This window comes from Oncorhynchus kisutch, unplaced genomic scaffold (assembly GCF_002021735.2).
Source record: "Oncorhynchus kisutch isolate 150728-3 unplaced genomic scaffold, Okis_V2 scaffold2177, whole genome shotgun sequence".
Taxonomy (NCBI): Eukaryota; Metazoa; Chordata; class Actinopteri; order Salmoniformes; family Salmonidae; genus Oncorhynchus; species Oncorhynchus kisutch.
This window is the reverse complement of record NW_022264122.1, coordinates 4,950-32,709: the sequence shown is the minus strand read 5'-3', so window position 1 is coordinate 32,709 and position 27,760 is coordinate 4,950. Positions and strand designations below refer to the sequence as shown.

General features: G+C 45.0%; 1 pseudogene; it reads left to right on the top strand.

The window, feature by feature from the left end:
* LOC116369367 (plexin-B2-like) lies at positions 1-26,574 on the top strand (annotated as a pseudogene).
* The last annotated feature ends 1,186 nt before the right edge of the window (positions 26,575-27,760 follow it).

Here is a 27,760-nt window from a genome sequence, read left to right as displayed (position 1 = left end):
CCCCTTATCTGTATACTTCTATCTCTCGCTTCTCCCCCTCTCACTGCTTCCTTCCTCTTCTTCTTTCTCCCTCCTCTCTCTCTCTTTCTTTACCAAGTTATAAAGAGTCATATAATTATTTTCCCCTTCCTCTCCTCCAGAGATGGCGTGGCGGTGGGTCCTGGCTGCCATCTTGGCGACGTTGTCTCTCTCCCTCCTCGGCTCCGCCTACGATGAGTTCACATCCGACACCCTCATCAACAATGTAGTCCAGGACCCAATCACCAGCCAGCTGTACGTGGGCACGGTCAATGCCCTCTACCAACTGGACCAATCCCTGCACCCCGAGGCACACACCAGAACAGGACCCGAACTGGACAACCGCCAGTGTACCCCGCCCGTGACTTCCTGTGAGGAAGCAGTGGAGACTGACAACCATAACAAACTGCTCCTCATCCATCCATCCAAAGACACCTTGATAGTGTGTGGGAGTCTGTACAGAGGAATCTGTTCTCTGAGGAACCTGTCTAATGTGGAGCAGCTGCTGTACTTCAGCGATACGAAAGGAGAGAAGTCGTACGTGGCCAGTGCTGAGGAGGGTGTGTCGGTAGTAGGGGTCATGTCTTACTACTTCAACAAGGACAAGGGGAACTTCACCGTCTTCCTGGTAGGTGGACGAACCGCTCCGTGATATATCAGTCATAATAATGTCATTTAGCAGACACTTTTACATTGTATAAATGTTTTACGTAATGGGTGGACCCAAGAATCAAACCCACTATCCTGGCGTTGCAATCGCAATGCTCATGTTGTATTTGGATTTAAAATGTAAAAGTAAAAGGTACTAGATAATTGAATTTCCCATGTTCTGTTCCCTCGGTCTCGTCCTACGTGTGTAAAGGTAACGTCAGCCACGACAGCACCAAGCTGAACCATGTTGTATTTACTTCCTGGTCACCATGGTAACTTGTATTTGCCCCTCTCTGTTCTCTTCAGGTGGCTAAGGGCTACGGCAGCCATGACAGCACCAAGCTGATCAGCACCCGTATCCTCCAGGTCCATAGTGACTGGGTGTTGTTCGACAGCATCATCGAGGCCTCGGCCGTCCAGTCCAACCCCTTCACACTGCGCTACCTCCATGACTTCAGACACGTCTTCAAGGTGAGAGAGACGGAGAAACCCCTTTTACACACACAGCAGTGTGAAACATCCCCTCAGGGCCTGTCTGTGAATACAACGTTACAAAGAGACTGAAAGATGAATAATGATTCATGGAACTCATTCTCTTCTATCTCACTCTTTTTCTCTTTTCCACTTTCTCTCTCCTCTATTTCCATCTCTCGTCTTCCAGGACGAGGGCTTTGTCTACTTCCTGTTCTCCAGAACGCTGGGCGCCCAGGATTCAGGAACCAAGAACTTCACCTTTATTTCCAGGATGTGTGAGAACGACCACAACTACTACTCGTACACAGAGCTCCAGCTGAACTGCAGCGCGGGGGAACAAGTACAACAAGGTTCAGGCAGCCTACGTGACCCTCCAGGAGAAGCCCTGGCCAAGAATATGAGCTCCTCTGGCTGGTACGGACCGGTTGGAGCCCAGGATAAGGTATCTATTTATTTTCCCCCTCTAACAATTAAACTTAATCCACTAACCAGTTCAATTCTATACCCAATTTAATGATATAACCCCTAATAGAATTGCCCTAAGGGGACAAATAGTTGTTTGAATAAGATTGAATCCCACAAATGAGTTTGGACAGATAAAGCGGCATTTCACCTTTACTTAAGGAGGCAAGTCTGAACCGTGAGAACAGTGAGTTAAGAACAGTGACTGGTGTTTTTCCTGTCAGGTTGTGTTTGTGGTGTTCAGCTTCGGACGACGACAGCCTCCAGCTCGGCAGTGTGTATGTACCCACTGAGGGCCATCAACCAGAGACTGGTGGAGATCATAGGAGCCTGCTACAGCACCAAGGGACAAATAAACAACAAGTCTGCTGTCTACTCACCCGTACTCCTCCAAGTCAGACGAGCTGTGTAAATTGAAAATGAGGTTTGTAGCCTTACCAGCCCCTCCAGTCAAGGGCAGTCGTACTGTATGTCCTCTGGTATGGGGAGCGAGAATGTACGTGCTGTCAGTTTTGAGGCAATTGGTGGTTTTCTAGTTTACCTTGACGTTATGGTCGTTGCTCTCTCTACATGAAATTACAAGAGGATGTAGATATAATGTATTAACTGCTACATTATCACTTCTACCTACTAGTGAGATAATGTATCTGACATTGATTCCTTCCCTCTTCAGAAGGGCATGGTGACCAATCAAAAGTGTGGTGCTGAGTTCCTGCCCTCCCCGCTGGCCAGCAGGGCAGAGTTCGCCCTGGCAACCGACCCCGTTTTCACCAAGAAGGGCCTGATGACCGCTGTGGCCGTCGCTGTTGGAAACGGAGCACGCCGTTGCCTTCCTGGGGACTACTTAGGAGAGGTACTAGCTAACAGTGATGGACATTCCAAGTCTTTTCGTTGAGCCGGGTCTTTGGCTCCCAAACAGATATTTGTTCAGTAATTCTTACAAACGGATAAAAAACCATGAACAATATGACATCTAAAGCCTAAATGGTTGCCTTCCATTATGTCAAATTGTGACATGAGTTCAATTTTTTTTTAAATTCACCTTGCAAAAACAATTGCGTGGACCACAATGTTTATTTCAAAACTACAGCTGACCCTAACTGCAGTTAATGGTTAAGTTACCATCTTCAGAGAATGTTTCTCTAACTGAACTCCAGATAATGGTTGAGGAGTTACCATCTTCAGAGAATGTTTCTCTAACTGAACTACAGATAATGGTTGAGTTACCATCTTCAGAGAATGTTTCTCTAACTAAACTCCAGATAATGTTGAGGAGTTACCATCTTCAGAGAATGTTTCTCTAACTGAACTCCAGATAATGGTTGAGTTACCATCTTCAGAGAATGTTTCTCTAACTAAACTCCAGATAATGGTTGTCTAGAGCTCAAATGGCAGGAGTCACAGGGAGCCAATCAGGGAGACAAATGAACAGCTCTTTCACAGATGAGATTCAGTCTCGACATTCCCCCAAACAGCCGTTCAAAAAGAGCCGTTGGTTTACAGATTATCTGTCACTACTAGCTACCACCTTACTGTTGACCTGTCACTGCTAGCTACCACCTTACTGTTGACCTGTCACTACTAGCTACCACCTTACTGTTGACCTGTCACTACTAGCTACCACCTTACTGTTGACCTGTCACTGCTAGCTACCACCTTACTGTTGACCTGTCACTACTAGCTACCACCTTACTGTTGACCTGTCACTACTAGCTACCACCTTACTGGTTGACCTGTCACTACTAGCTACCACCTTACTGTTGACCTGTCACTACTAGCTACCACCTTACTGTTGACCTGTCACTACTAGCTACCACCTTACTGTTGACCTGTCACTGCTAGCTACCACCTTACTGTTGACCTGTCACTACTAGCTACCACCTTAGTATTGACCTGTCACTACTAGTTACCACCTTACTGTTGACCTGTCACTGCTAGCTACCACCTTACTGTTGACCTGTCACTACTAGCTACCACCTTACTGTTGACCTCTCACTACTAGCTACCACCTTACTATTGACCTGTCCCTGCTAGCTACCACCTTACTGTTGACCTGTCACTGCTAGCTACCACCTTAGTATTGACCTGTCACTACTAGCTACCACCTTACTGTTGACCTGTCACTGCTAGCTACCACCTTACTGTTGACCTGTCACTGCTAGGTACCACCTTACTGTTGACCTGTCACTACTAGTTACCACCTTAGTATTGTCCTGTCACTACTAGCTACCACCTTACTGTTGACCTGTCACTGCTAGCTACCACCTTACTGTTGACCTGTCACTGCTAGCTACCACCTTACTGTTGACCTGTCACTACTAGCTACCACCTTACTGTTGACCTGTCACTGCTAGGTACCACCTTACTGTTGACCTGTCACTACTAGTTACCACCTTAGTAGTGACCTGTCACTACTAGCTACCACCTTACTGTTGACCTGTCACTGCTAGCTACCACCTTACTGTTGACCTGTCACTGCTAGCTACCACCTTACTGTTGACCTGTCACTGCTAGCTACCACCTTACTGTTGACCTGTCACTGCTAGCTACCACCTTAGTATTGACCTGTCACTACTAGCTACCACCTTAGTATTGACCTGTCACTACTAGCTACCACCTTACTGTTGACCTGTCACTACTAGCTACCACCTTACTGTTGACCTGTCACTACTAGCTACCACCTTACTGTTGACCTGTCAATACTAGCTACCACCTTACTGTTGACCTGTCACTGCTAGCTACCACCTTACTGTTGACCTGTCACTGCTAGCTACCCACCTTACTGTTGACCTGTCACTGCTAGCTACCACCTTAGTATTGACCTGTCACTACTAGCTACCACCTTACTGTTGACCTGTCACTACTAGCTACCACCTTACTGTTGACCTGTCACTACTAGCTGCCACCTTACTGTTGACCTGTCACTACTAGCTGCCACCTTACTGTTGACCTGTCACTGCTAGCTACCACCTTACTGTTGACCTGTCACTGCTAGCTACCACCTTAGTATTGACCTGTCACTACTAGCTACCACCTTAGTATTGACCTGTCACTACTAGCTACCACCTTAGTATTGACCTGTCACTGCTAGCTACCACCTTACTGTTGACCTGTCACTACTAGCTACCACCTTACTGTTGACCTGTCACTACTAGCTACCACCTTACTGTTGACCTGTCACTACTAGCTGCCACCTTACTGTTGACCTGTCACTGCTAGCTACACCTTACTGTTGACCTGTCACTGCTAGCTGCCACCTTACTGTTGACCTGTCACTGCTAGCTACCACCTTAGTATTGACTGTCACTACTAGCTACCACCTTACTGTTGACCTGTCACTACTAGCTACCACCTTACTGTTGACCTGTCACTACTAGCTGCCACCTTACTGTTGACCTGTCACTACTAGCTGCCACCTTACTGTTGACCTGTCACTACTAGCTGCCACCTTACTGTTGACCTGTCACTGCTAGCTACCACCTTACTGTTGACCTGTCACTGCTAGCTACCACCTTAGTATTGACCTGTCACTACTTGCTACCACCTTACTGTTGACCTGTCACTGCTAGCTACCACCTTACTGTTGACCTGTCACTGCTAGGTACCACCTTACTGTTGACCTGTCACTACTAGTTACCACCTTAGTATTGTCCTGTCACTACTAGCTACCACCTTACTGTTGACCTGTCACTGCTAGCTACCACCTTACTGTTGACCTGTCACTGCTAGCTACCACCTTACTGTTGACCTGTCACTACTAGCTACCACCTTACTGTTGACCTGTCACTGCTAGGTACCACCTTACTGTTGACCTGTCACTACTAGTTACCACCTTAGTATTGACCTGTCACTACTAGCTACCACCTTACTGTTGACCTGTCACTGCTAGCTACCACCTTACTGTTGACCTGTCACTGCTAGCTGCCACCTTACTGTTGACCTGTCACTGCTAGCTACCACCTTACTGTTGACCTGTCACTGCTAGCTACCACCTTAGTATTGACCTGTCACTACTAGCTACCACCTTACTGTTGACCTGTCACTGCTAGCTACCACCTTACTGTTGACCTGTCACTACTAGTTACCACCTTAGTATTGACCTGTCACTACTAGCTACCACCTTACTGTTGACCTGTCACTGCTAGCTACCACCTTACTGTTGACCTGTCACTGCTAGCTACCACCTTACTGTTGACCTGTCACTGCTAGCTACCACCTTACTGTTGACCTGTCACTGCTAGCTACCACCTTAGTATTGACCTGTCACTACTAGCTACCACCTTAGTATTGACCTGTCACTACTAGCTACCACCTTAGTATTGACCTGTCACTGCTAGGTACCACCTTACTGTTGACCTGTCACTACTAGCTACCACCTTAGTATTGACCTGTCACTACTAGCTACCACCTTACTGTTGACCTGTCACTACTAGCTACCACCTTACTGTTGACCTGTCACTACTAGCTACCACCTTACTGTTGACCTGTCAATACTAGCTACCACCTTACTGTTGACCTGTCACTGCTAGCTACCACCTTACTGTTGACCTGTCACTGCTAGCTACCACCTTACTGTTGACCTGTCACTGCTAGCTACCACCTTAGTATTGACCTGTCACTACTAGCTACCACCTTACTGTTGACCTGTCACTACTAGCTACCACCTTACTGTTGACCTGTCACTACTAGCTGCCACCTTACTGTTGACCTGTCACTACTAGCTGCCACCTTACTGTTGACCTGTCACTGCTAGCTACCACCTTACTGTTGACCTGTCACTGCTAGCTACCACCTTAGTATTGACCTGTCACTACTAGCTACCACCTTAGTATTGACCTGTCACTACGAGCTACCACCTTAGTATTGACCTGTCACTGCTAGCTACCACCTTACTGTTGACCTGTCACTACTAGCTACCACCTTACTGTTGACCTGTCACTACTAGCTACCACCTTACTGTTGACCTGTCACTACTAGCTGCCACCTTACTGTTGACCTGTCACTGCTAGCTGCCACCTTACTGTTGACCTGTCACTGCTAGCTACCACCTTAGTATTGACCTGTCACTACTAGCTACCACCTTACTGTTGACCTGTCACTACTAGCTACCACCTTACTGTTGACCTGTCACTACTAGCTGCCACCTTACTGTTGACCTGTCACTACTAGCTGCCACCTTACTGTTGACCTGTCACTGCTAGCTACCACCTTACTGTTGACCTGTCACTGCTAGCTACCACCTTAGTATTGACCTATCACTACTAGCTACCACCTTAGTATTGACCTGTCACTGCTAGCTACCACCTTACTGTTGACCTGTCACTACTAGCTACCACCTTACTGTTGACCTGTCACTACTAGCTACCACCTTACTGTTGACCTGTCACTACTAGCTACCACCTTAGTATTGACCTGTCACTACTAGCTACCACCTTAGTATTGACCTGTCACTGCTAGGTACCACCTTACTGTTGACCTGTCACTACTAGCTACCACCTTAGTATTGACCTGTCACTACTAGCTACCACCTTACTGTTGACCTGTCACTACTAGCTACCACCTTACTGTTGACCTGTCACTACTAGCTACCACCTTACTGTTGACCTGTCAATACTAGCTACCACCTTACTGTTGACCTGTCACTGCTAGCTACCACCTTACTGTTGACCTGTCACTGCTAGCTACCACCTTACTGTTGACCTGTCACTGCTAGCTACCACCTTAGTATTGACCTGTCACTACTAGCTACCACCTTACTGTTGACCTGTCACTACTAGCTACCACCTTACTGTTGACCTGTCACTACTAGCTGCCACCTTACTGTTGACCTGTCACTGCTAGCTACCACCTTACTGTTGACCTGTCACTGCTAGCTACCACCTTACTGTTGACCTGTCACTGCTAGCTACCACCTTAGTATTGACCTGTCACTACTAGCTACCACCTTAGTATTGACCTGTCACTACTAGCTACCACCTTAGTATTGACCTGTCACTGCTAGCTACCACCTTACTGTTGACCTGTCACTACTAGCTACCACCTTACTGTTGACCTGTCACTGCTAGCTGCCACCTTACTGTTGACCTGTCACTGCTAGCTACCACCTTAGTATTGACCTGTCACTACTAGCTACCACCTTACTGTTGACCTGTCACTACTAGCTACCACCTTACTGTTGACCTGTCACTACTAGCTGCCACCTTACTGTTGACCTGTCACTACTAGCTGCCACCTTACTGTTGACCTGTCACTACTAGCTGCCACCTTACTGTTGACCTGTCACTGCTAGCTACCACCTTACTGTTGACCTGTCACTGCTAGCTACCACCTTACTGTTGACCTGTCACTACTAGCTACCACCTTAGTATTGACCTGTCACTACTAGCTACCACCTTAGTATTGACCTGTCACTGCTAGCTACCACCTTACTGTTGACCTGTCACTACTAGCTACCACCTTACTGTTGACCTGTCACTACTAGCTACCACCTTACTGTTGACCTGTCACTACTAGCTGCCACCTTACTGTTGACCTGTCACTGCTAGCTACCACCTTAGTATTGACCTGTCACTACTAGCTACCACCTTACTATTGACCTGTCACTGCTAGCTACCACCTTACTATTGACCTGTCACTACTAGCTACCACCTTAGTATTGACCTGTCACTACTAGCTACCACCTTACTGTTGACCTGTCACTACTAGCTACCACCTTACTGTTGACCTGTCACTACTAGCTACCACCTTACTGTTGACCTGTCACTACTAGCTACCACCTTACTGTTGACCTGTCACTACTAGCTACCACCTTACTGTTGACCTGTCACTACTAGCTACCACCTTACTGTTGACCTGTCACTACTAGCTACCACCTTACTGTTGACCTGTCACTACTAGCTACCACCTTACTGTTGACCTGTCACTACTAGCTACCACCTTACTGTTGACCTGTCACTACTAGCTACCACCTTACTGTTGACCTGTCACTACTAGCTACCACCTTACTGTTGACCTGTCACTACTAGCTACCACCTTACTGTTGACCTGTCACTACTAGCTACCACCTTACTGTTGACCTGTCACTACTAGCTACCACCTTACTGTTGACCTGTCAATACTAGTTACCAATCACACTAGTCTTTCTTACTAGCACTGTAACTGGTTTTCTTAATTGCTGCTTTTTGAAAGAAGGTTTTACTTGAGGAAAGCACTGACTGTGATATGTGGTTGGTCTCACCTACCTTAGTTAAATGCACTGACTGTGATATGTGGTTGGTCTCACCTACCTTAGTTAAATGCACTGACTGTGATATGTGGTTGGTCTCACCTACCTTAGTTAAATGCACTGACTGTGATATGTGGTTGGTCTCACCTACCTTAGTTAAATGCACTGACTGTGATATGTGGTTGGTCTCACCTACCTTAGTTAAATGCACTGACTGTGATATGTGGTTGGTCTCACCTACCTTAGTTAAATGCACTGACTGTGATATGTGGTTGGTCTCACCTACCTTAGTTAAATGCACTGACTGTGATATGTGGTTGGTCTCACCTACCTTAGTTAAATGCACTGACTGTGATATGTGGTTGGTCTCACCTACCTTAGTTAAATGCACTGACTGTGATATGTGGTTGGTCTCACCTACCTTAGTTAAATGCACTGACTGTGATATGTGGTTGGTCTCACCTACCTTAGTCAAATGCACTGACTGTGATATGTGGTTGGTCTCACCTACCTTAGTCAAATGCACTGACTGTGATATGTGGTTGGTCTCACCTACCTTAGTTAAATGCACTGACTGTGATATGTGGTTGGTCTCACCTACCTTAGTTAAATGCACTGACTGTGATATGTGGTTGGTCTCACCTACCTTAGTTAAATGCACTGACTGTGATATGTGGTTGGTCTCACCTACCGTAGTTAAATGCACTGACTGTGATATGTGGTTGGTCTCACCTACCTTAGTTAAATGCACTGACTGTGATATGTGGTTGGTCTCACCTACCTTAGTTAAATGCACTGACTGTGATATGTGGTTGGTCTCACCTACCTTAGTTAAATGCACTGACTGTGATATGTGGTTGGTCTCACCTACCTTAGTTAAATGCACTGACTACAAGCTGCTCTGCATAAGAGCGTCTGCTGAACAGAAACTTGTCCTGCTGGAATGTTATTCAATAGGCTGCTCTGACTTGTATGTATTTTCCTTAATAGTTGACTAACGTCTTCGGCACCTCCTCTGTCTTCTTTCTGCTCGTGTAACGTAGGTGTTGAAGCTGCACCTGTCGACCAGTCCAGAGGTGTACGGCCGCGCCCCTGGGGAGAACACCGGGGACAAGGTCAACAAGAACCTGCTATTTGACACCAGCCTCACACACCTCTACATCACCACAGAGAAGAAGGTGAGCCGTGATCTTAACTTGGAACTTTATTCCATAGCGTAGTGTCGTGGAAGATTCTGAATTTGTTGGTAACATTTGTAAGATGTTTTATATTCATCTAATGTGTGTAAGTTAATTCTCATCAGAATGGTATTTTTGTATAATACTGTGGCGAGGTTGCAGTTATCTGTTCTATGTCAAGACTAAGTTGCATGGGCCGCTGAGAGGGGAGAGGTCAAAGTGTCATCATGTGTAAACATATCTTTCACTCCCTACCTTTTTCCCAGTGGAGAAAGGAGGGTGGCAGTGTCTGGAATCATTCTATGCTCCCTCTAATGTTGTTTCTATCTTAACCTATAGCCTCATTCTCCTCTCCGTGAGTTTGTCCAGGAGTTTGTATTTAGAGTGGGTTGTATCTAAATGACAATTTGATATATGCCTGTTGATTTGGAGGATTGGTTTATGGTTCTGGGGTTTGGGAAAGGAGACAAAGCTGAACAATTAATTATGTCTATGCTGTCTGACTATGTGTGATCTTTGCTATAAAGGATCCCATTTTGCCATTGTGTGGGGACTCTCAACTTTTCATTAGAGATACTGAAATGTTGATAGTCAAAAATGCTATAGAGCTTATATAGTTACTTTTAAGACGTTTTTATAACTAACTCTGACGTGTGTGTGTGGTTTGCTCCCATGATTTGGTAAAGATTTTGTTTTGCTCATAGATCACCAAGGTGCCAGTGCAGGCCTGCCACCTGAAGACAGACTGCCAGTCCTGTGTGGCACAGAAAGACCCCTACTGTGGCTGGTGTGTGCTGCAGGGCAAGTGAGTACAGTCCCAGTTATAGCCAATGTTCCCTCTAAGCAGGGTGCAGCTCTTCTCGGACTGTCGCGCAGAAGAAATACCAGCCCGCGCAGAGAAGCACGAGATTCAACTTAACTCAACTTTCTAGACTTTTAGTTAACACTATCAATGTTTCCCTTTACTGTGGGAATTGTGATTGAATCCACGCAACAATGCAACATACCGAGGCAGAACGCACGGTGTCGGATTCTATTACATGGACAGGCACGGCTGAGCTGTACTCTACACAGACCGGTGCTCCTTAACCAATCAGAGCTACATGTGGCACATTTGTTCATGTCCTTTGCTAGTTAGTGAGTTATTATCCCAGTTATAGATCAGTTGTAGTCAACGATAGGGGAGGGATTGCTTCCTACAGGAGCACACAACCTGTACATTTCTAGCCATCTTTGAAAAGCCAGTCAGGTGAAGATATTTATTTTTGTCTTAAAGGGGCAGTGTTGTATTTTGAGACAGGCTTGAATAAGCCAAGTAGCCAATAGGCAGAGGGTAGCGTAATTTGTCTGATACTCTGTAATAATGGAATGGGAATAATAATGCATTCTACTTAGAAAAGGGCTTTTTGCATCAAGACAACATTTTCAGTCCCCTCCTTGTCTGAAGGACAAGTGGATGAACAGGTTCATGTCAAGCCCTGCATGTTTTTTCAAAAGTCTCATGGAATGTAGACCTATATTGAACACCACACATTGGCTGCTACTGTAGGCTATTTCCATGTTAAAATGTGTGGTGTTCAATGAATGTTCTCCATGTTTTTGATGGTAGGCCACTCTGGTAGGCCTACATTATGATCAAATAGCCACAGTAGCCTACATAGTCACTGTTTAAAACTGTAACTTAAAGCGGGTACAGCCTCAGTGTTCACAGTAACGCGCGCTGGAAGTCAGCAGACTTGAAATTTGCTCAGTGACAATTCTTTGTGGGAACATTGGTTATAGCTGCAATATTTCCTGCTGCTCATTGATCTTTTCAATGAATAATACAATGTAACTTATAAATGTCTTATGAGCTTAGTACTGATTTATCCTGTTATAGATGGTCCAGGACTTTTTTCTCTCTTGAGCTCCTATCAGTGAGGAACTGGGCCTGGATACAGGTACAGACTCCTGGTTAGCTGTAGTCTAGAGTCCTGGTTAACTGTAGTCCAGAGTCCTGGTTAGCTGTAGTCCAGAGTCCTGGTTAGCTGTAGTCCAGAGTCCTGGTTAGCTGTAGTCCAGAGTCCTGGTTAGCTGTAGTCCAGAGTCCTGGTTAGCTGTAGTCCAGAGTCCTGGTTAGCTGTAGTCCAGAGTCCTGGTTAGCTGTAGTCCAGGGTTAGCTGTAGTCCAGAGTGTGACTGGTCTCTTCTCCTCCAGGTGTACCAGGAAGGGAGACTGTCCCAGGGCTGAGGATGCCAACACGTGGCTGTGGAGCCCCAACCAGCAGTGTGTTCAGATCCAGGCCTTTAACCCACCCAACCTCAGCTGTAGGAAGACCGAGCAGGTACTGAGTGGTTGAGTGTACACGTCTACGTTCCCTGTCATTGGCAGCTGTCTTCTTCAGTGTGAAAGATCCCTCATCTGTTGTGCTGGGTTTGCTTCATTCTGAATTCATTCATCCTGAGTTTAACTCTAGTCAATTCCTTTAAGCTCTGCTCCCTTCCAGTGCATTTCTCTCTCTCTCTCTCACACTCTCACACACACACACACACACACACACACACACACACACACACACACACACACACACACACACACACACACACACACACACACACACACAGACACACACAGACACACACAGACACACACAGACACAGACACAGACAGAAATTAGTTTTCTGGGTCACTTCTGGATTAATGAACTGTGTACATTTTAAACTGTAGACCTGAATATCAGTCACTTCCTTTATTTCACTTCATTTCATCTCAATTCTCTCCAGGAACTTGAGTTTTTGTCACACAACCATTCCTGTGACTTGAAACATAATTGCATTTCCTCAATGGACCTCTTTGTATTCAAGAGGAAGTTTATTCTCTTGCTTCTCTCTCACTCTTGATTTCTGTCTCTCTCTCACAGTCCTCAAAAACCTCAGTTTTTCTCCTGTCCAGGTTGAAATCTACATCCCCTCCCTCCCCAAGATCGGCCCTTCTGACATTATCAAGTGCAGGTTTGGTTCGGACACTAGTGAAGCTGTGATGATGGACCAGAAGGTCATCTGTGCCCTCCCTGACCCTGTGAACATCCCCTCTACACCTGACAAGCAGGGTGAGTCCTCCTCAATACTGGTCCTAACCCCGGTCCTTAGCTCCTTGGGTGGCAGATGGGTTCTGTATACTGTTTTTAAGCCTGGAGATATCAGTCTGTTTCTTTAACTAACTTGTCTTTGTCTTGCCAAACAAGGCAACAATGTGTTTTATTCAGTACAGAACCAGTCAGGTGACCAGGCTAATATTTCCTCTGAGCAGTGGACTGTGGTAACTGACATTCTGTCGTATTGCGTTCAGACTTTGTGACGGTGCAGGTGAAGATCCTGGTCAACGACGGCATTGAGGTGACGTCCAACGAGTACAAGTTCTACAACTGTGCCGCCACCGGCAGGAAGTCCAGGAACACGCCGTAAGTGTCGCCAGTAAAACCCTTATTGGTCACCAACCTTTTCTGAGGCAAGATCACTTTCCAGGCCGAGATCTACCACTCAGATATTCTTTAAAAACAGGACTTAATAATGTAAGCCTATACAACAGTAACCTAATAAAAACTGTTGTGTAGGAATGAGGTTTGTGCAGTAGGTCTAATACATTATCGCAACATATTGGCTTTATGCCTTCCTGACTATTGTTCTTCTCAGACCATGTTATATTTCAAAACTCGAGCTTTGATAACAGAATAGATCAGTTGTATCATTTGCGAGGCTCAGCTGAGCATAAATTGAAATAATTATCTTTTTTATTTTACTGGACTGATGGTCAGTCTCAGCGGAGGGAGAGTGCAGCAGAGTGTCCAGTCCCTGCTTTCTCCTTTCCTCCGGTGAGGCTGACCAATAGAGAGGGTCCACCTCTCATAGTCCCTGCTTTCTCCTTTCCTCCGGTGAGGCTGACCAATAGAGAGGGTCCACCTCTCATAGTCCCTGCTTTCTCCTTTCCTCCGGTGAGGCTGACCAATCGAGAGGGTCCACCTCTCATAGTCCCTGCTTTCTCCTTTCCTCCGGTGAGGCTGACCAATAGAGAGGGTCCACCTCTCATAGTCCCTGCTTTCTCCTTTCCTCCGGTGAGGCTGACCAATAGAGAGGGTCCACCTCTCATAGTCCCTGCTTTCTCCTTTCCTCCGGTGAGGCTGACCAATAGAGAGGGTCCACCTCTCATAGTCCCTGCTTTCTCCTTTCCTCCGGTGAGGCTGACCAATAGAGAGGGTCCACCTCTCATAGTCCCTGCTTTCTCCTTTCCTCCGGTGAGGCTGACCAATAGAGAGGGGACACCGTCTTCCACCTGATGGCCAAACTCAAGTCGCACCACATTATTTCTGCCTCATGCTCTAATTCATGATGTTCCTATGAGCAGAAGTGAAATATTCCTGGATATTGAAATGGACGTGACGAGCTGCTGATAATTAAACAGCAGGCCTGTTGATACACGGCTACTCAGCACGAGTGGAAGTAGGGAGACGCACATTTATTTTTTGTAAAAAACAGTGTTGGCAGTACTGAATAAAAACTTAAAGAACTCATAAAAACAGTGTTGACAGTACTGAATAAAAACGTAAAGAACTCACTCATAAAAACAGTGTTGACGGTACTGAATAAAAACGTAAAGAACTCACTCATAAAAACAGTGTTGACAGTACTGAATAAAAACGTAAAGAACTCACTCATAAAAACAGTGTTGACAGTACTGAATAAAAACTTAAAGAACTCATAAGAACAGTGTTCACAGTACTGAATAAAAACTTAAAGAACTCACTCATAAAAACAGCAACGGTTTGCTGTATTCTTTGACGGTCTTTCTCTGGTCGTGGAGTTTGTCCCTTCAGACAAATGAAATGGTTGGAACACTTTGCCTACCCAGCAGAACGGTAAGACCAATAGGAGTGCAAGGTGATGGACTAGGAATGCCTTGAAGATGGACCCGTAGATGACCACTGCTTTATGGAGGCCACCCGTTAATGACGCTTTTCTGACAGTTATTCTGTTCAGTCATTTTACACGGAACACCTTTGAGCATTTCTGTTCTCATTGGCTATATAAACTCTGATTCCTTATCTCTTCCTTCTATTGGTTGATTGTCCCCAGGTGTATAGCATGTGTGACCAGTGAGTGGCAGTGCCAGTGGAATGCCCAGGACCACACCTGCAGTGACAGAGATGTCTCTGTAGATGGAGCTCACATCGTCAAAGCCCAACAAGTAGGAGGAAGCCCTGTCTCAGTGAACTACACAGTTTGGCTCAAACTCCTTTTGTCTTTCCACAACTCCTTGTGTCCTCTCTCCCCGCCTCCTCAAAAAGAAGGTCCAATACCTTTTGAGTAGCAGGCCAGAAGAGAGGATGTGAGGAAGTGAAGGAAGATGAATTGATAAAGAGCTATTGTCTCTGAGCCGGCTTGTATCTGTTACTGACTTTCTGGCTTATAGGTGGCAACTGGCAAGCTCTGCCTGTCTGTCTGTATGACTGTATGTCTGTCTGTCTGCCTGTATGTCTGCCTGCCTGTATGTCTGCCTGCCTGTATGTATGTCTGCCTGCCTGTATGTCTGCCTGCCTGCCTGTATGTCTGCCTGTATGTCTGCCTGTATGTCTGTCTGTCTGCCTGTATGTCTGCCTGTATGTCTGTATGTCTGCCTGTATGTCTGTATGTCTGCCTGCCTGTATGTCTGCCTGCCTGTATGTCTGCCTGCCTGTATGTCTGCCTGCCTGTATGTCTGCCTGCCTGTATGTCTGCCTGCCTGTATGTCTGTCTGTATATCTGTCTGCCTGTATGTATGTCTGCCTGCCTGTATGTCTGTCTGCCTGCCTGCCTGTATGTCTGTCTGTCTCTCTGATTAAACCAGCTACCTTCTGTTCTCCCTCCAGGCTGATAGCTGTCCTCAGTTTGAGAACCCAGACCCTCATCTCATCCCTGTAGGCTACCTCATCCCCATCAGCTTCCAAGGGAAGAACCTGGACATTTACAAGGTGAGATAGACACAGCTCTTATGCTTGCGTCCCAAATTACGCCATATTGCCTATACAGTGCACTACTTAGGGAATAGGGTGCCATTTGAGTGCACTACTTAGGGAATAGGGTGCCATTTGAGTGCACGATATAGGGAATAGGGTGCCATTTTGGGTTCACTGTAGGGAATAGGGTGCCAGTTTGGGTTTACTGCAGGGAATATGGTGCCAGTTTGGGTTTACTGTAGGGAATATGGTGCCAGTTTGGGTTTACTGTAGGGAATATGGTGCCAGTTTGGGTTTACTGTAGGGAATATGGTGCCATTTTGGGTTTACTGTAGGGAATATGGTGCCATTTTGGGTTTACTGTAGGGAATAGGGTGCCATTTTGGGTTCACGGTAGGGACTAGGATGACATTTCAGACACCTATTTAGTCATCGTCTATCATTGATGATTAACTTGGCTGTTCCTCTTTTCTTCCTCATTCACTATTAGATCATGTACAGTACTGTTTATCTAATATGGTTCGTTGTGCATGACAGCCTGACTGACTTCTACTCATTCTAATATGCATGCTCTCTTATCCTGTGTGTCTCTCTGTCCTGTGTGTCTCTCTGTCCTGTGTGTCTCTCTGTCCTGTGTGTCTCTCTGTCCTGTGTGTCTCTCTGTCCTGTGTGTCTCTCTGTCCTGTGTGTCTCTCTTGTCTGTCGTGTGTGTGTATGTCTGTCTGTCGTGTGTGTGTGTGTATGTCTGTCTGTCTGTCTCTGTCTGTCTGTCGTGTGTGTGTGTATGTCTGTCTGTCTGTCGTGTGTATGTCTGTCTGTCGTGTGTGTATCTCTCTGTCTGTCTGTCGTGTGTGTCTCTGTCTCTCTCTCTCTCTCCAGGATCACACGTTTAAAATTGGCACGGAGCTCATGAAACACACAGAGGAAGAGTTCACCTTTAATGAGGGGTTAAAGTTCAACTTCAAGGGTTATGAGGTCAGTAATATCCACCTCTAGTTGAGACAACACAGGTTTTACATCCCAGTGCCCCACATGAGCAGTACAAGTCTTTTCCCTCAGTCCCAAAGACATTCACCTCCATCCAGTACTCTAACTCTGTCTGTCTCTGTCTCTCTTTCTGTCTCTCTCTCTGTCGCTGTCTCTCTCTCTGTCTCTCTCTCTGTCTCTCTCTCTGTCTCTCTCTCTGTCTCTCTGCCCATCTGTTTTCATACTGAGTTTGAGAGGCTGCCAGTATGGAGTTAAAAGCTATGTTGTGTGCGGATTGTGTGTACATGCGTGCATGTCAGTGTTTGTTAGGAAAATGCGGTGCTGGATATTTGACAGGAAGTATTATAAGACATTTGAGAAGTTTACCGAACCCATATGCATTGGGTGGTAACCTGATTAGGGGGTCCACCCATGGTGCTCAGAATGACAGAAATAACATTTACATTATGGTAATTCATCGTAACAGAACATGCAACGATGCTCACGGTGAAGATGATAGAATAACTGTCCACGCCGACTTTTCCTCAGACAACAAGATGAGTAAAGAACAGCAGAATCACCAGCCTGTCAATCTAATATCCCCCACAATAGAACAGTTGACCTATTGGTCAGCTTGTGATTCTGTGCAAGAAAGAAATAGCCTATTCCAAACAGACTCTGGGCCAGATTTTTAATGGTCCAAAAGCCAGCTATAACCAGCTAACAGAAACCTTGGTATTTGTGTGTGTTGGTGTGTGTGTGTTTGTTTGTGGTGCGTGAGAAAAAGAGCCAGCAAGTGTATTTTGACGTGTCTCTGGCCCTCAGTAACTCAGATGTCAGTTTTCTCTGTTGTGTATATCCTGTGTGTTAGTTTGCCTACGACAAGGAGCAGGAGGTCAATGTGTCCTTCCACATCAAAGACCGAGACACAGAGAAGAAGATTGACAGCACTCTGACTGGTGAGTCAGACCGTCTGACACACTGGAGTTGATGCAGCACTGCTGTTCAATGCACTGTTCAAACAACTGTCTGTTTGGGCGGCAGGGTAGCCTAGTGGTTAGAGTGGAGGGGCGGCAGGGTAGCCTAGTGGTTAGAGTGGAGGGGCGGCAGGGTAGCCTAGTGGTTAGAGTGGAGGGGCGGCAGGGTAGCCTAGTGGTTAGAGTGGAGGGGCGGCAGGGTAGCCTAGTGGTTAGAGTGCAGGGGCGGCAGGGTAGCCTAGTGGTTAGAGTGGAGGGGCGGCAGGGTAGCCTAGTGGTTAGAGTGGAGGGGCGGCAGTGTAGCCTAGTGGTTGAGTGTAGGCAGGGTAGCCTAGTGGTTAGAGTGGAGGGGCGGCAGGGTAGCCTAGTGGTTAGAGTGGAGGGGCGGCAGGGTAGCCTAGTGGTTGAGTGTAGGCAGGGTAGCCTAGTGGTTAGAGTGGAGGGGCGGCAGGGTAGCCTAGTGGTTAGAGTGGAGGGGCGGCAGGGTAGCCTAGTGGTTAGAGTGGAGGGGCGGCAGGGTAGCCTAGTGGTTAGAGTGGAGGGGCGGCAGGGTAGCCTAGTGGTTAGAGTGGAGGGGCGGCAGGGTAGCCTAGTGGTTAGAGTGGAGGGGCGGCAGGGTAGCCTAGTGGCCTAGTAACCGGAAGGTTGCAAGTTCAAACCCCCGAGCTGACAAGGTACAAATCTGTCCTTCTGCCCCTGAACAGGCAGTTAACCCACTGTTCCTAGGCCATCATTGAAAATATGAATTTGTTCTTAACTGACTTGCCTGCTGAAACTGTTGATCCATTTCAACTCTTTCACCTTAATGGACCTGCGTTGGACTCCAGTATTGGACATGTTTCATATTCAGCCATTATTATTATTCATACATTTTTGGGACAAAGTTCAAGCTTATTTGAATAAGATGTGAACCCTGTACAGACGGGTGGGTTATTGGTATGGAGTCGTTGTTTGATCTCTCCCCCCCCCCCCCTGTTTCTCTCCCCCTCCTCCTCTCTCCTGTTCTACCCTCTCCCATTCTACTCTCTCCTTTCTCTCCTCACTCTATCCTCCACCTCCCCCTGCTCTTCTCTACCTACTCTCTCTCCCTCCTCTCTCCATTCTACCCTCTTCACTCTCCCCCTCCTCTCGCATTCTACCTTCTCCTCTCTCTCTATCCTCCTCCTCTCCCCTTCCTCTCTCCTATTCTTCCATCTCCTCTCTCTCTTCTCACTCTATCCTCCTTCTCTCCTTCCTCTCCATCTATTAGTGGTGTTGTATAACTGTTCTCTGGGTCGTGAGGACTGCAGCCTGTGTAAGAATGCCGACCCCAAATACAGCTGTGTGTGGTGTGCCAACATGAGGTCCTGTGTGTACAGAGAATTGTGCCAGTCCCAGGAACCAGCGCAGTGCCCCAACCCCAAGATCACTGAGGTGAGAACTGTCTCTGATTATCACTAGAGGTGTTCTCTGTCCGGTGCACTCTTCCTCCTGTCTTCTTCCCTTTAGCTGTCACTGTCTTACTCTTCTCTTACACATGCTGTCCTCCTCAACTTTCCCATGTTCAATTTGGTTTAAATAATGCAAAAACAAAGTGTTGGAGAAGAAAGTAAAAGTGCAATATGTGCCATGTAAGAAAGCTAACGTTTAAGTTCCTTGCTCAGAACATGAGAACATATGAAAGCTGGTGGTTCCTTTTAACATGAGTCTTCAATATTCCCAGGTAAGATGTTTTAGGTTGTAGTTATTATAGGAATTATAGGACTATTTCCCTCTATACCATTTGTATTTCATATACCTTTGACTATTGGATGTTCTTATAGGCACTATAGTATTGCCTGCCTAATCTTGGGAGTTGATAGGCTTGAAGTCATAAACAGAGCAATGCTTGAAGCATTGTAAAGAGCTGCTGGCAATCGCAGGAAAGGGCTGTTTGAATGAATGCCTACAAGCCTGCTGCTGCCTACCACCGCTCAGTCAGACTGCTCTATCAAATATCAAATCATCATAGACTTAACATAATAACACAGAAATACGAGCCTTATGGCATTAATATGGTCAAATCCGGACACAATCATTTGAAAAACAAAACGTTTATTTTTTCAGTGAAATACGAAACCGTTCCGTATTTTATCAAATGCGCAGCTACCCTTTGTCTAAATATTGCAGTTTCATTGCACAACCTTCAATGTTAAGTCATAAATATGTAAAATTCTGGCAAATAATTACGGTCTTTGTTAGGAAGAAATGGTCTCGACACAGTTCACAACGAGCCAGGCGGCCCAAACTGCTGCATATACCCTGACTCTGCTTGCACAGAACGTAAGAGAAGTGACACAATTTCCCTAGTTAAAATAAATTCATGTAAGCAGGCAATATTAACTAAATATGCATGTTTAAAAAATGTACTTGTGTATTGATTTTAAGAAAGGCATTGATATTCATTCATGATATTCATTTCGCGAATACGCTTGTTAAATCACCCGTTTGGCGAAGTAGGCTATGATTTGATAATAAATTAACAGGCACCGCATCGATTATATGCAATGCAGGACAAGCTAGATAAACTAGTAATATCATCAACCATGTGTAGTTAACTAGTGATTATGTTAAGATTGATGTTTTTTTATAAAATAATTTTAATGCTAGCTAGCAACTTACCTTGGCTCCTTGCTGCACTCGCATAACAGGTGGTCAGTCTGCCACGCAGTCTCCTCGTGGAGTGCAATGTAATCGGCCATGATCGGTGTTCAAAATGCCTATTACCGATTGTATAACTTGAAATCGGCCATGCCGATTAATCGGTCAACCCCTACACTGTACTACTACTGTAATGACTGTTCACTACTATATACACACTGTACTACTACTGTAACGACTGTTCTACTATATACACACTGAACTACTACTGTAACGACCATTCACCTATATATACACTGAACTACTACTGTACCACCTGTTCACTACTATATACACACTGAACTACTACTATACACACACTGTACTACTGTAACACCTGTTCACTACTATATACACACTGAACTACTACTGTAATGACTGTTCACTACTATATACACACTGTTCTACTATATACACCCTGAACTACTACTGTAACGACTGTTCACTACTCTATACACACTGAACTACTACTGTAAAGACGGTTCTACTATATACACACTGAACTACTACTGTAACGACTGTTCACTACTATATACACACTGAACTACTACTGTAACGACCATTCACCTATATATACACTGAACTACTACTGTAAAGACGGTTCTACTATATACACACTGAACTACTACTGTAACACCTGTTCACTACTCTATACACACTGAACTACTACTATATACACACTGAACTACTACTGTAACGACTGTTCACTACTCTATACACACTGAACTACTACTGTAATGACTGTTCTACTATATACACACTGAACTACTACGATATACACCCTGAACTACTACTGTAAAGACTGTTCACTACTATATACACACTGAACTACTACTATATACACACTGAACTACTACTGTAAAGACTGTTCACTACTATATACACACTGAACTACTACTGTAAAGACTGTTCACTACTATATACACACTACTACTACTATATACACACTGAACTACTACTGTAAAGACTGTTCACTACTATATACACAATGAACTACTACTGTAAAGACTGTTCACTACTATATACACACTGAACTACTACTATATACACACTGAACTACTACTGTAAAGACTGTTCACTACTATATACACACTGAACTACTACTGTAAAGACTGTTCACTACTATATACACACTGAACTACTACTATATACACACTGAACTACTACTGTAAAGACTGTTCACTACGATATACACCCTGAACTACTACTGTAAAGACTGTTCACTACTATATACACACTGAACTACTACTATATACACACTGAACTACTACTGTAAAGACTGTTCACTACTATATACACAATGAACTACTACTGTAAAGACTGTTCACTACTATATACACACTGAACTACTACTATATACACACTGAACTACTACTGTAAAGACTGTTCACTACTATATACACACTGAACTACTACTGTAAAGACTGTTCACTACTATATACACACTGAACTACTACTGTAAAGACTGTTCACTACTATATACACACTGAACTACTACTGTAAAGACTGTTCACTACTATATACACACTGAACTACTACTATATACACACTGAACTACTACTGTAAAGACTGTTCACTACTATATACACACTGAACTACTACTGTAAAGACTGTTCACTACTATATACACACTGAACTACTACTGTAAAGACTGTTCACTACGATATACACCCTGAACTACTACTGTAAAGACTGTTCACTACTATATACACACTGAACTACTACTATATACACACTGAACTACTACTGTAAAGACTGTTCACTACTATATACACACTGAACTACTACTGTAAAGACTGTTCACTACTATATACACACTGAACTACTACTGTAAAGACTGTTCACTACGATATACACCCTGAACTACTACTGTAAAGACTGTTCACTACTATATACACACTGAACTACTACTATATACACACTGAACTACTACTGTAAAGACTGTTCACTACTATATACACACTGAACTACTACTGTAAAGACTGTTCACTACTATATACACACTGAACTACTACTGTAAAGACTGTTCACTACTATATACACACTGAACTACTACTATATACACACTGAACTACTACTGTAAAGACTGTTCTACTATATACACACTGAACTACTACTGTAAAGACTGTTCACTACTATATACACACTGAACTACTACTGTAAAGACTGTTCACTACTATATACACACTGAACTACTACTATATACACACTGAACTACTACTGTAAAGACTGTTCACTACTATATACACACTGAACTACTACTGTAACACCTGTTCACTACTCTATACACACTGAACTACTACTATATACACACTGAACTACTACTGTAACGACTGTTCACTACTCTATACACACTGAACTACTACTGTAATGACTGTTCTACTATATACACACTGAACTACTACGATATACACCCTGAACTACTACTGTAAAGACTGTTCACTACTATATACACACTGAACTACTACTATATACACACTGAACTACTACTGTAAAGACTGTTCACTACTATATACACACTGAACTACTACTGTAAAGACTGTTCACTACGATATACACCCTGAACTACTACTGTAAAGACTGTTCACTACTATATACACACTGAACTACTACTATATACACACTGAACTACTACTGTAAAGACTGTTCACTACTATATACACAATGAACTACTACTGTAAAGACTGTTCACTACTATATACACACTGAACTACTACTATATACACACTGAACTACTACTGTAAGACTGTTCACTACTATATACACACTGAACTACTACTGTAAAGACTGTTCACTACTATATACACACTGAACTACTACTGTAAAGACTGTTCACTACTATATACACACTGAACTACTACTATATACACACTGAACTACTACTGTAAAGACTGTTCACTACTATATACACACTGAACTACTACTGTAAAGACTGTTCACTACTATATACACACTGAACCTACTACTGTAAAGACTGTTCACTACGATATACACCCTGAACTACTACTGTAAAGACTGTTCACTACTATATACACACTGAACTACTACTGTAAAGACTGTTCACTACTATATACACACTGAACTACTACTGTAAAGACTGTTCACTACTATATACACACTGATGGCACTGAGCATTATATTCTATATTAATCTACCACACTCATCTAAATCATCCCCTCTCTCTCTCTCTCTCTTCCCCACAGATCATCCCTCGTTTCGGGCCCCTGAACGGTGGGATAGTGGTGACCATTAAAGGGTCTAACCTGGCATAAAGAAGGAGGACATTAAGAAGGTGACGGTGGCTGGAGTGGACTGTGTTCACCAGGGGGACAGATACTCTGTCTCCACCAGGTATAGTGATAGTGGGGGTAAAATGAATAATCACAGCTGTCGTCCAGGGGTTTCATCCCGTTGTCAAGATCAGTGGTTTCAAGTTTGTTTCTGTCCATTTTTGACAAGTTGACAAGATTGTGCAGCGCTGTCATCAAGGCAAAGGGTGGTGACTTTTTAACAATCTCAAATATAACATGTATTTTAATTAACACATGTTTTGGTTCCTACATGAATCCATGTGTTATTTCATAGTTTTGATGTCTTCACTATAATTCTACAATGTAGAAAATAATAACTAAAGAAAAACCCTTGAATGAGTACAGTAGGTGTCCAAACTACTGTACGTCTTTTCAACTTTAATTCGCAACCGAAAATGAACCCGATTTTAAACGTCTAGAAAATACATATTTTAGATGTCTTTTCAACATTATTTTGCTTACTGGGACTATTCTCGGTTTGTGAAGGGGGGGGGGGGGGCATTTTTGTTCTCGCCAGAACGGCAAGGACCGGCCCTGCCTGTAATGGACTTTTATGTCCAGCGAATAACATATTTCATTAAACACAACATTTCGATGAACAGTATGTCTGCTTGTGTGTGTGGTGGAGAAACCGGGCCTTTTGTCCTTACTCCAGCTGTTCTGTGTCTTCTCCAGTGTTGTGTGTGAGATCGGTCCGGTCCGGTCTTCAGTGGACCTCCCAGGTCCCATCAACCAGGGGGTAGTGGAGGTGGAGGTGGAGGGGGGCAGGAGAGGACGTTCAGAGGTCCTCTTCACCTACAGGGTACGTTTCATACAGCTACAGGGCCATTCTTTACCCCAACATGAATCCTAACTGTTGTAAGAGTCACACTGTGCAGGGGTGATCTGACGTTTCATACTGTACATGGCTCTTAGTGTGGTTAAAGCTCTGCTCAGTGTTCATACAGCCACTATGTTAGTCTCTCTCTGCTGGTTTTACATCTCCACGTTCATCAATGTACTTTGTTCTTACGAGATGCTCTTAGAATTCAGAATAGCATCTGTTGAAAGGAAACAGAATTTAACGGGGGAATTTAACGAGTATAATGATTGACTCAAAACCACATCTATAATGGGAGCCTATTTCACTTCATGGTAAATATTTACACTCATTTATTTTGGGGTTCGTATTTTCTTGTTTATTTGTTTCTGCCAAAATAACAATGTCCCCATGAGAATGTACTGAGCTACTTATCCTTCTTATAGATTTGATCAAAGCTTCAGATTTTCTAGGGAACATAAGATTATTTTGCTCTCTTCTGGCTCTCTTCTCGTTTGCTCTCTCGTTTGCTCTCTCGTTTGCTCTCTCGTTGCTCTCTCGTTTGCTCTCCTCGTTTGCTCTCTCGTTTGCTCTCATCGTTGCCTCTGCTCGTTTGCTCTCTACCTCCTCGTTTGCTCTCCTCGTTTGCTCTCCTTCTCCTCGTTTGCTCTCTCTCGTTTGCTCTCTCGTTTGCTCTCTTCGTTGCTCTCATCCTCTCGTTTGCTCTCCTCGTTGCTCTCTCGTTGCTCTCTCGTTTGCTCTCTCGTTTGCGCTCTCGTTGCTCTCTCGTTTGCTCCTCGTTTGCTCTCTCGTTTGCTCTCTCTGGCTCTCGTTGTGGTGATAAAGTGGTGTTCAGTAGCTGTGTTGTGGTGTTTCAGTAGCTGTTGTACTGTGTTGTGTGTTCAGTAGCTGTGTTGTGGTGTTCAGTAGCTGTGTTGTGGTGATAAAGTGGTGTTCAGTAGCTGTGTTGTGGTGTTCAGTAGCTGTGTTGTGGTGATAAACCAGTGAAGGGGAATGGGACGTGACATGAGGTCTAACTGGTGGTCCCAGTGGGCTCTGGGTTGTTACAGTGGGCTCTGGGTTGTTAGACAGTGGGCTCTGGGTTGTTGGACAGTGGGCTCTGGGTTGTTGGACAGTGGGCTCTGGGTTGTTGGACAGTGGGCTCTGGGTTGTTGGACAGTGGGCTCTGGGTTGTTGGACAGTGGGCTCTGGGTTGTTGGACAGTGGGCTCTGGGTTGTTGGACAGTGGGCTCTGGGTTGTTAACTGTAAAACACTTTGGATGAAACATCTGCTAAATAACCATATAGAATGGAGAGGAGTTTTTCCTTGTCAGGTCATGCAGTCAAGAAACATCCAGGACCTAAGTATGTTACCTTATCACTGATGTCTCATCTCTTATCCCCTCCAGGACCCCATCCCTGAGAAAGTTTCCCCCCTGAAGGGCCCTGTGGCCGGGGGAACAGTCATCACTATCTCTGGGAAACACCTGGATACGGCAAACAAGAATGATGTCATTGTCACCGTGGGGGAACGCCCTGTGAAGTGTAAGGATGATCATACTTGTGTCTTCCAACCCCTGCAGGTTGCTGTCTGGACAGGTTGAGTCATGTCCTATTCACTTCTCTCAAGGCCGACCTCTGAAATATATTAGCCATATAGTAATTGTGTTTGACTTGTTCCTTTGAGATGACCTTCTCTCCCCTCAACACCACGACCCCAGTTTGACCTTTCCCACGATGCTCTCTGTCCCCGTTTCTCCCTCAGGTTGTCGTTTGGCAGTGAGATCACCTGTGAGACAGGTGTATACAAGGGACAAAAGGTTCCATTGGAGTCCCTGAGAGTCTCGGTGAAGTATGGGAAGAGCACCACCAAGGACGTCCCCGCCACCTTCACTTCCAGTACTCTGAGAACCCCAAACTCACGGACTACAGCCCCAGACCAGCTTCGTATGGTGAGTGGAGTCCACAGTGCCCCAGAGAGGGTGGAAGTCAAAGCACCTCTTTAAGCCAAGCTTGAGTTGAATGCAAAACAGTTTGAAGAGGATAATTAAATGGCCGTTTCTTATTGGACACATTCAGGTCGTCCCTCTTTCAAAACGTTTCAAAAGGTTTCTCCTGTTTTGTGCTTCCTAACATGACCCTGATATATGGTGTCGTCGTCTAGTGTTTCAGTGGAGGCAGGAGGATTACATGTTAGTCATTTAGCAGACGTTCTTATCCAGAGCCGCATAGTTAGTGCCGTCATCTTGAGATGGCTAGGTGGGACAACCCCATGGGGCGGCAGGTAGCCTAGTGGTTAGAGCGTTGGACAGGTAACTGGGAGGTTGCAAGATTGAATCCGCGAGCTGACAAAGTAAAAATCTGTCGTTCTGCCACTGAACAAGGCAGTTAACCCACTGTTCCTAGGCCATCATTGAAAATGAGAATTTGTTCTTAACTGACTTGCCTAGTTAAATCAAAATGAATCAGTCATAGTACTGGAAGGACATGTTTCATCTGTCTATATCTTCAAAGTCCCAGCTAGTAAGAGAGAAAAGAGTCAAGTGCGAGTGTTGGTTTCACAAAATATGTTTTCAGAAGACGGGCAGGGACTCTGCTGTCCTAGCTTCAGGGGGAAGCTGGTTCCACCATTGGGGTGCCAGGACAGAGAAGAGGTTGGACTGGGCTGAGTGGGAGCTACCCTCCCGTAGGGGTAGGAGAGCCAAGAGACCAGAGGTGGCAGAACAGAGTACTCTGGTTGGGATGTAGGGTTTGAACATAGCCTGAAGGTAGGGAGGGTCAGGTCCTCTTGCTGCTCCGTAGGTAAGTACCACGGTCTTGTGGTGGATCCAAACTTTGACTGGAAGCCAGTGCAGTGTGTGGAGGAGGCGGCTGCACATGGGAGAAAGTTGGAAGGTTGAACATCAGGGGGCTGACAATGGGAGAAGTTAGGAAGGTTGAACATCAAGGGGGCCCTGACATGGGAGAAGTTAGGAAGGTTGAAACATCAGGTGGCTGACATGGGAGAAGTTAGGAGGTTGAACCTCAGGGGGCTGACATGGGAGAAGTAGGAAGGGAAGGTTGAACCTCAGGG